At 39.9% G+C, this 10,000-nt stretch overlaps 1 long non-coding RNA gene across 3 annotated transcripts in view; it reads left to right on the top strand.

The window, feature by feature from the left end:
* The window catches only part of LOC135091449 (uncharacterized), a 155,632-nt gene that overhangs the window by 91,925 nt on the left and 53,707 nt on the right, over window positions 1–10,000 (top strand). For all 3 annotated transcript variants that reach the window (XR_010262509.1, XR_010262508.1, XR_010262511.1), the window contains one exon: window positions 6,178–6,227. This is a non-coding gene — a long non-coding RNA (uncharacterized LOC135091449). The remainder of the gene's footprint in view (window positions 1–6,177; window positions 6,228–10,000) is intronic.

The raw sequence follows: 10,000 nt of genomic DNA, 5'->3' as shown, positions 1-10,000 counted from the left end.
AATCAAAATAAATATCAGTAATTACAGCGCCTCGGGAACACGCCCACACCACCTCACACCTCCCTCTCATCCCCACCTTCTCCTCTCCCCTCAGTCCTCAGTACCATTCTCCTCACCCTTTTTACTTTGTTCCTTTCCACCGTCCTCCTGTCCTCGCCCTTGCTGTTGTTGCTGTTGTCGTTGTTTTCTTCTTAGTATTTTTTTTCTTTTACTTTTGTCCATTTTTCTTTTTTTCTCGTTTTCTCTCCTCGTCGTTTTAATCTAATTTTCCTCATTTTTATCTTTTTCCTTCTCTTCCTCGTCATTATCCTTATCTTCCTCCTTCTCCTCGCCTTTGCCCTTATCTTTTACTCCTCATTTCATCCACCTTTTCCTCTTCCTCTTCACAGTTTCTTCGTCGTCGTCTCCACTTCCTCTTCTTCCTCCTGTTCCCTCTTTCCTGTTCCCTCCTCACTCTAATCTTTCTCTTCCTGGCCCTCCTTCTCTCCTTCCTTGTCTCGTCTCGTCTCGTCTCGTCTCGTCTCGTCTCGTCTCCTCTCCTCTCCTCTCCTCTCCTCTCGTCTTATCCTCTATGCAGTAGTAATCTTAACCCTTCCCATTCTAATCCCTCTGCTTGTCTTCCTCTTCACCCTCGTCTCGCCTCGTCCTCGGTGGCCAGATTGAGTCAAAGATCTCCTCCTCCTCCTCCTCCTCCTTCTCCTCCTCCTCCTCCTCCTCCTCCTCCTCCTCCTCCTCCTCCTCCTCCTCCTCCTCCTCCTCCTCCTCCTCCTCCTCCTGCTCTTCCTGGCCCGGCGTGGTCCTCGGCGCAGATTGAGTCACAGATCGGTGTTGGCCATAAATTCAGCAGCGAGAGTTGTAATTTGCAAATAGTTGGACTTGCAATTCTCGTGGTGCCGTGCTTCCTCCTCCTCCTCCTCCTCCTCCTCCTCCTCCTCCTCCTCCTCCTCCTCCTCCTCCTCCTCCTCCTCCTCCTCCTCCTCCTCATCTTCTCTATTCCCAGCGTCTCCCATTATTCACCTTCCCTTCCCCCTTTTTTTTATTCTCATTATCCCTCTCATCCCTCTCTTTATTGCCTCCTCCTCTTCCTCTTCCTCATCCCTCTCATTATTCACCTCTTCTGTCTACCTTTTGATCACCCGCTCATTCACTTTTTTTTTCTTTCTTTTCCTCTTTTTTTCATTTGTCTATTTTTTGTCATTCATTCTCTCTCTCTCTCTCTCTCTCTCTCTCTCTCTCTCTCTCTCTCTCTCTCTCTCTCTCTCTCTCTCTCTCTCTCTCTCTCTCTCTCTCTCTCTCTCTCTCTCTCTCTCTCTCTCTCTCGTTATTCTTTCTTCGCTTTCCCCTTTCCTTCTTCCTTCTTCTCTTTCTCTTTATCGTCACCTACACTTTTCTTTTTTCTCCCCACCTTTACTCTTCTCTTCTTCTTTGCTTCATTTTCTTATCCCCTGTCGTCTCTTTCTTTTATTTATTTTATTTATATGCTGTTCTTCTTTCCGTTTCTTCCTGTTCTTACTTTTACCTCCTGCTCCCTTTTCCCTTTCATCCCTTTTTTCCTTCTTCTTTCCTTCCCGCTTTGTTGTTCCCTCTTCTCACTTCTCCTTTTCTCCTCTCCTCTATTTGTCCCATCTTATCTACCCTTCTCACTTTCTCCCTCTCTCCCCTACTTCGCCCCCCTCTCTCTCTCTCTTTCCCCTACTTTTCCCCTCTCTCTCTCTCTCTCTCCGCTCTCCCCTCACAGCAGGACCATTACGTGCCCTCGTCAATTAGGGCGTGAGGGTGGTAGTGTGTTAATTTTTCTTAGTATTGTTTGGTTAGACATTAAATTAATTGGTCCTTTGTTTTGTTTGGGGGTTTGATTATGTTTTGTTTGTGGGGGAAACGTTTTGTTTTATTTTTTGTTTGTTTTTGTTGTTTAGATTCTCGTTTTTTTTTTCCTTTGTTGTGTTTTACTATTTTTTCTTTTTGTTTTCCTTTGTTTTTTTCTTTATTTTGTTTTCTTTTAGTGTTTTTATTGTTTTTTTATGATTTGTTTACTTTTTCATATCTTTGTATACAGTATTTTTTTTCTCTTATTTCATTTATTTGGGTCTTATTTAACTTTATTTCACTTCTTAATGTACATGTATTTTATGCAGTTGATTTATTTATTTTTTCTTATCATAATAAATCATTTCGCTATACTGTTATTTTCTCTTTGCCTTTGGTTTTTTTTTTTTTTTTTCACTTTATTATTGTGCGTTTGATGTTTCTTTATGTAGCTTATTTTTGTACTATTTCTTTTAATATTTTCTTGTAAAAGTCTTATGCTATACTCTTATTTTGTATTATATTTTACTTTTTATTCTGTTTTCCATTTGTTTTCCTTCTCTGGGTGGTGGTGTTTTATCGCATCACCAGTGTTGTGTGTACAATGTTGCCGTATCATCAGTGTTGTGTGTGTGGTGTTGCCTGTCACCTGTGTGTGTGTGTGTGTGTGTGTGTGTGTGTGTGTGTGTGTGTGTGTGTGTGTGTGTGTGTGTGTGTGTGTGTGTGTGTGTGTGTGTGTGTGTGTGTTGGTCCTCTATACCCTCCCGGCTCCCTGTTTCCCTGTTCGTCCTTGTCGTGGCGGGAGGAATTTCTTTTTCAATACATTCTTTGTCCCTTTTACTTTTTTGTGGTTTGTGTCTTGTTTATTTTTCTTATATCCTCTCTGTATTGTAACGTGTTTTTTGTTTGTTTGTTATTTCTGATTGTTTACTTAGTTGTTGTTATTTTTTTTTTGTTTGTTTATTTATTTACACTTATTTTTATTTTTTTTTTTAGATCACTAATATTTTTTAACTAGTTACTGATTTGTATTGTTTACCTGCTTGTGTTCTGCAAATGTTCCTTTCTTTTAGTAACGGTAATTTTGTGGCGTAATTTTCCTTTTTTTTTCCTATATATATATATTTTTTATTTGCATTCCGATTTGTTTTGGAAATTATGATTCTTTTAACGTTCACTTTTTTTGCTTTTATTTTCAAGTGTATGTCTTTGCAGTAGTTTTCTTATCCACTTTTTTTTTTATCTGTTTTCTTTGTTAATGGAAAGGGGAGTGACTTTTTTTCAAGATTATTTTATTCACATCCCTCGACTTCTTCTTTCAACAGTACTTCTCTCGAGACTTTTTTACTCATTCACATCCTCAGTCTTTTAACTTTTGGATATTGTTTATTTTTCTATTTATTTTTTTTATTTATTTATTTATTTATTTTTTTTTTTTTTTTTTTTGTCGTCAGTTCGTTTTCTGTGGAGGAAAGGGGGAGGGGGATTTGTGCAGTTTTTTCCTCGTTCTTTGACTTCTATTTTCAAGTATTTTATTTTTCCATGATTTTTTTACAGAAGTCTTCCAGCTTTTAGTTTTGGAGAACGTACTTTTAAATTTCTCGGCTTGTTTGTTTGTTTGTTTTTCTTTGTGTGGAGGGAGAGGGAGAGAGAGAGGCGAGCGGCGGTGACGAAAAGGTAACATGTGCGAGGGTCACGGGAGAGGAGGACAAGGGAGGGAGGGGGAGAGGGAGAGGGGAGAGGTTGCTGGCGGTGGAGTGTGCGGCGCGGTTCGTGAGCGGTTCGGGCAAGAGTTCGAAAGGGAGTTTTTAGCGTGTTTTGAATGGCCTATTGTGGTTCGAATATTGTTTCAGTGTTTCGAATGCATTGAGCTCTTTGGTGTCCTCGCGTCCTTTTTCACCACCGTGTTGATTTTACGTCTTTCATAATCCGTGTGATGCCTTTTTCTTTTGTTTGTGTTGTTTTGTGTTGCTTTACTTTGATTTGTTTTGTTTGGGTTTGTTTTGATTTTGCTTTGTTTAACTGTGATTTCTTTCGTTACGTGTTTTTTTTTTTTTTTTTTTTTACGTTTGAAACTGGTGGTGTGATGCGTCTCTCTCTCTCTCTCTCTCTCTCTCTCTCTCTCTCTCTCTCTCTCTCTCTCTCTCTCTCTCTCTCTCTCTCTCTCTCTCTCTCTCTCTCTCTCTCTCTCTCTCTCTCTCTCTCTCTCTCTCTGACAATTGTGACATGATGCAAATTCCCTTTCTCTTTTTTCACATTCTTTTACTTGTCTTTCTTTCATTTTCTTTTTCTATGTAATTATCTTTTTTCAGTTATTTCATTCTTTTTTCTTTCCTGCGTGTGAAATGTGACGGCGAACACTTCAGACGTATAATTTAACTTTCTTCTTTTCTCTTTTTTTTTTTTCCTCTCCCCATTCTTTTATTCGCGTTCTGAGTTATTTATCTTTTTTCATGTTTTATTGCGCGTGAGTCTGAAGTGACGTGATGGCAGTGATTTGTCGTCTTCATTCTTTTACTTTCTTTTCTTACTCCTTTAATTTGTTCCCTGTTTGTATCGTTTTCATTCATCTTTTCGTTCTTTCCTTACTCCTTTCCTTTTTTCTTTTCTTTTTTTTCATATCGTTTTCATTCCTTCTTTCTTTTCTTCATTTTTTTCACTTTTTTTGTATCGTTTCCATTCTTTCGTTTTTTTTTTTTTTTTTTGCTCTTCCTTTTTTCCAATTTTTTTGTATCGTTTTCATTCTTCTTTTAGCCTTCCTTTTTTTCTGTTTCCTTTCTTTCGAGGTGTTAGAAAAATATCATAATCAGTCGTATTATACAACTTAATTAAATCTCTCTCTCTCTCTCTCTCTCTCTCTCTCTCTCTCTCTCTCTCTCTCTCTCTCTCTCTCTCTCTCTCTCTCTCTCTCTCTCTCTCTCTCTCTCTCTCTCTCTCTCTCTCTCTCTCTCTCTCTCTCTCTCAACAAGAATAATTTCGCTTGATGGAAAAAAATAAGGCAAAAAATACTTATATGTAATTATTGAGTCACTTTTATCCAGACTTCATTATCTCCACGTGTGTTTAGTTATTTTTATTTCACATTTTTGGTCTTTGTCTTGTCCCGCGTCTCTCTTTTGTGCAGGTGGGGAGATTAAAGAGCCCGGGAACATCTCAGGTGTTTTGCAGAGTGACGGAGTGAATGTCTTACTTACCAGCAACTTGCCTTTGTTTCATTTGCGTTTGATTCTCTCTCTCTCTCTCTCTCTCTCTCTCTCTCTCTCTCTCTCTCTCTCTCTCTCTCTCTCTCTCTCTCTCTCTCTCTCTCTCTCTCTCTCTCTCTCTCAAGTTGCGCTTCCGGTTCTTCACTTTGTTCATCCTTTCATCTTTCTTTTCATTCGTCTCACTGCATCTGTCTATCTGTCTGTCTGTCTGTCTGTCTGTCTGTATGTATGTATGTATGTATGTATGTATGTATGTATGTATGTGTGTATGTATGTTAATGTTTTCCTGTTTTTTTTTTTGTCGATTTGTCTGTCTGTCTTACTGATTAGTCTCTCTCTCTCTCTCTCTCTCTCTCTCTCTCTCTCTCTCTCTCTCTCTCTCTCTCTCTCTCTCTCTCTCTCTCTCTCTCTCTCTCTCTCTCTCTCTCTCTCTCTCTCTCTCTCTCTCTCTCTCTCTCTCTGTGTGTGTGTGTGTGTGTGTGTGTGTGTGTGTGTGTGTGTGTGTGTGTGTGTGTGTGTGTGTGTGTGTGTGTGTGTGTGTGTGTGTGTGTGTGTGTGTGGTCGCTAAACTCCGAAGTTTCTGCAGTATTCGTTTCACATTTTTAGGGAATAATACTTTGTGTGTGTGTGTGTGTGTGTGTGTGTGTGTGTGTGTGTGTGTGTGTGTGTGTGTGTGTGTGTGTGTGTGTCGTGAAAGCTTTGTGAACGTATTTTGAGTGAGTAGTGGAATCTTGTTGCTCTCCTCTTCTCCTCCTCCTCCTCCTCCTCCTCCTCCTCCTCCTCCTCCTCCTCCTCCTCCTCCTCCTCCTCCTCCTCCTCCTCCTCGCCTTTGTTCCACTGTCGTCCTTCTTTCTTTCTCCCTTCCCTCTTCCATCCTCTTCCTTCTTCTTCTTGTCCTCTTACAGTCTCCTACATTCTCCTTTCCTTCTCTTGTCCTCCTCCTCTTTCTCAAGCTGTCACTCAACTTCCTCCTCCTCCTCCTCCTCCTCCTCCTCCTCCTCCTCCTCCTCCTCCTCCTCCTCCTCCTCCTCCTCCTCCTATCGTCTTCTCTTTTCTCTTTACTGTCACTCACTTTCTCCTTGCCTCTTCTCGTCTCCTCTCCTGTCATTCTCTCTCATTCCATCAAAGTCATTGGTTATTTTTTATTAAAGTTCTTTCATATTTCCAGGTGTCGTTGTCTTCACGAGCCAATGGACGTCATTCACACCTGCCGGAAAGGTAACGTTTGAGGGCACTTGTTATCACTCGTCAATCTCTTTCTCTTTCTCTATGTCTCCCTCTCTTTCTCTCTCTCTATTTGTTTTATTTTACACCTTCCTAGTGTTGTTTTGTGGCTTGTGTCGCCGATGAAGGTGGTTTGGTTGGGTTTGGTTTGGTTAGGTTAGGTTAGGTTTGGTTAGGTTTGGTTAGGTTAGGTTAGGTTAGGGTTTGGTTAGGTTAGGTTAGGGTTTGGTTAGGTTTGGTTGGGTTAGGTTAGGTTAGGGTTTGGTTAGGTTAGGTTGGGGTTAGGTTGGGGTTAGGTTAGGTTAGGGTTTGGTTAGGTTAGGTTAGGTTAGGGTTTGGTTAAGTTTGCGTTGGGTTAAGTTTGGTTTGGTTAGGTTTAGTTGGGTTAAGTTTGGTTAGGGTACTTTCTGTATGTTGATTTTTTTTTTTTCTCTTTTTCCTTTTGTCTTTGTGTGTGTGTGTGTGTGTTATAATTCCTTTTTCTGTGATCTTTTCTTTTTTCTCATATAACTCAAATGTTTCTCGTGTTGATTTTATTTTCATTTAATGTTTGTAATTTTTTGCTTTATAGTGTTGGGTCTCAATAATTCCCCGCCATAAGATTCTAAGTAAAGATAATTTTTGGCCTCACTTTTCTTGACGGGAAGTAAGGGACAGAGCTGTTTGGTTAGGGTGATTGATAAGGGAAGTATCTCGAGGTTCTGGAGAAAGAAGAGGAGGAGGAGGAGGAGGAGGAGGAGGAGGAGGTGGTAGTGAGGTGGTGGTGGTGGTAGAGATGAAAGAGGAGATGGAAGACGAAGAGGTAGAGGAAGAGGAGAAGGAAAAGGAATACAAAGGAAGACCTAATAGCAACAGACCCAGAGGACCTTAATAGGCTGTTCGGGTAACTATTCTACGCAAACTATTAGTGGGAGGGACAGGATAGTACAGCAGAAGAGGAGAAAGAGGAAGGACAGGAAGTGATACTAACCTGAAGGATATAAATTGAGTAGCTGGGTGCGAAAAAGTCCCAAGCGCCAACCACCGTAGAGTTAATAATATATTCTCTTATAATTTCCCCTGCATCTTAGAAATAACATTGATGTGATCGTATCTCTATCGTGCGTGTAGCTAACGTGCATTAATCATAGCAGTGTGTACCTCACCAGCCATGTTATCGCCATCACTATCTCTTTCGGTAAATGTCAGATGTTTGAAGAGGCAGCTGTTGATAATGATGCTAGTTTTAACACAACATTATTTTTGTTACTAAAAGAAATTAGTGTTACACACGTGAAAGTTTCCATAAATGACAATAAAAAAAACTTCATTGCGGGGGCATGAAAGTTTTTCTATCAACACGTGCCACACCAACCAGCCCAAACTGTCGTACGGCATGGCTTATACCAATATCCTTATGTTTTGTGTCGAAATTATTATAGGAAGCTATGTTATTAAGGTATACTTATTACTTAACTACTGTCAAGAGAGAGAGAGAGAGAGAGAGAGAGAGAGAGAGAGAGAGAGAGAGAGAGAGAGAGAGAGAGAGAGAGTGCACTATCACAACGGCGCGTTACCATAGTGATAGTGCACTTTCTCTCAGTCTTTCTCTGTCATGTGATCTTGAAAAGGGAAGGCAAATCTCTTTCGAATATTTTAAAGAGAAGGTAAAAATGTTGAAAATAAACAACAGACCCTCACTATAAACCGTATCACTGACCTCAGACGATTTATAGTGAGAGAGAGAGAGAGAGAGAGAGAGAGAGAGAGAGAGAGAGAGAGAGAGAGAGAGAGAGAGAGAGAGAGAGAGACTAAGGGGAAATAGTAGAAATTATCGTGCGTCTGGCAGCTTTCATACACATTTTCTCTCTCTCTCTCTCTCTCTCTCTCTCTCTCTCTCTCTCTCTCTCTCTCTCTCTCTCTCTCTCTCTCTCTCTCTCTCTCTCTCTCTCTCTCTCTCTCTCTCTCTCAACTCCTGGAGAGAGTAGTGCCGAGGCAGCGCAACTGAGCCAGCAGGAAGCACTAAAATTATTGTCATGGAGTATTTTACTTAGCAGTCTGAGTCTGTTCTTAATGAATTATTAAGAGATGCTGCATGTCAATAGATTTTTTTTGTTCAAAGGTTCACTGGGCCATGTTAAAGTTTCAAAATCTGAAAATGTTTCCTGCTGAACACTGTTTTATTCCTCATCTTATAACTCTAATTATTTAACGTAGCGAAATCAGAAGTATATCACGTAAAAGCCAAGAAAATATATTTTATAACAAGATATAACACACAGTTGCATATACTCTGTCTAGGACACACTAGACAGGCAAAGTAAAGCGATGGTGAACGACCGACGCGCGCCCTGTGCTTACCTTTAATTACAACTTACTCGTTTGTTTACTTTTGGCGCTTGACCACTTGTCGCAGCCAGCGTCTGAATTGATGTCGTGTGTAACTTATTGAACGGAAAATGTTAAAAAAATATATATAATTCCTTAAGACTCACCCATCTAGGGAGTGCCACGTGTAGGCCTGGTGGCGTCTGGCAGCGTCTCTTGTCTGATGTTCCGACATGTTCCCTGAAGAGCCAGAGTACCTGTAAACATCTTTTCTTCACATATTTATGGGAAGTGAGTTCATTACTTCCTGTTGTCTTGTGAGTGTTTTGTTCCGTGTTTAAGTTTTGAGAAAGGGTTCATTTTTTTTTTTTCCACGAATTGTAGCTTCAAAAGGTACTAAGGGCAGGTTTCCGGAATAACTAAAGAGGTATTGTGTTATGTTGTGTTGTGTTGTGTTATGTTGTGTTGTGTTATGTTGTGTTGCGTCATACTACGAGTCTTGACTTTATATTAGAATTTCCTGATGTGATTTTGTTGCTGCTGCATTTATTTAATTTATTTATTCTTATGTTTTATTTCATTTAGTTTTTTTTTTTCTTGCTGTGAGGTTTAAAGTGGCATTGGTTATTTCTCTCTCTCTCTCTCTCTCTCTCTCTCTCTCTCTCTCTCTCTCTCTCTCTCTCTCTCTCTCTCTCTCTCTCTCTCTCTCTCTCTCTCTCTCTCTCTCTCTCTCTCTCTCTCTCTCTCTCTCTCTCTCTCGAAGTTATAAGTGGCCAGATTTTTTTCCTTTTCATTTTCTTTCTTATGTTGTGAAGTTGAAAGTGTCCAAATCCCTTCCATTACTTGTGGAATTCAAAATGGGATTGGTTCATAATATATTTATCTATTATTTTTTACTATTTTTTTATTATTATTGTTATTATTACTATTATTATTATTATTACTGATGCTGTTACATTAGTATTATCTCCTTAGAATTTTTGGGGTGTGTTCTTAAGTTTAAAGTGAAATATACAGTTAGATCAATAGATAGATAAATACAGACGAATAGATAGTTAGATAAATAGAGGTAGACAAATACGTGCATCATTCATTCCTCCATTTATCCTCCCACTTCATTGTATGTGTTGTGAATTTGCAGTATGAACCTCCTCTCTCTCCTCCCCTTTATTTCTTTGCAGTCCGCCTTGATGTGAGGCTTAAAGAGGCAGGCTTTGTAGGATTTCTTATTTTATTTTTTTTATTTCTTTCCTACTGCTTTTAATTTTACGAGTTTTGAGTTAAGGAACTTCAGAGTGAGCGAGTGAGCTGAACGAGTGGTGTGGGTGGAGTGAGGTGAGCGAGTGGATTTGGTTGAGGGAGTGGAGTGAGTGAGTTGAGCGAGTGGAGTAATTGAACTGAGCGAGTGGATTGAGTTGAGTGAGTTGAGCAAGTGGAGTAAGATGAGCGAGTAAATAAGC

The sequence above is a fragment of the Scylla paramamosain genome, chromosome 37, assembly GCF_035594125.1.
Source record: "Scylla paramamosain isolate STU-SP2022 chromosome 37, ASM3559412v1, whole genome shotgun sequence".
Taxonomy (NCBI): Eukaryota; Metazoa; Arthropoda; class Malacostraca; order Decapoda; family Portunidae; genus Scylla; species Scylla paramamosain.
Note: the sequence above shows the minus strand (reverse complement) of the source record. Positions and strands in the feature narration are given on the sequence as shown.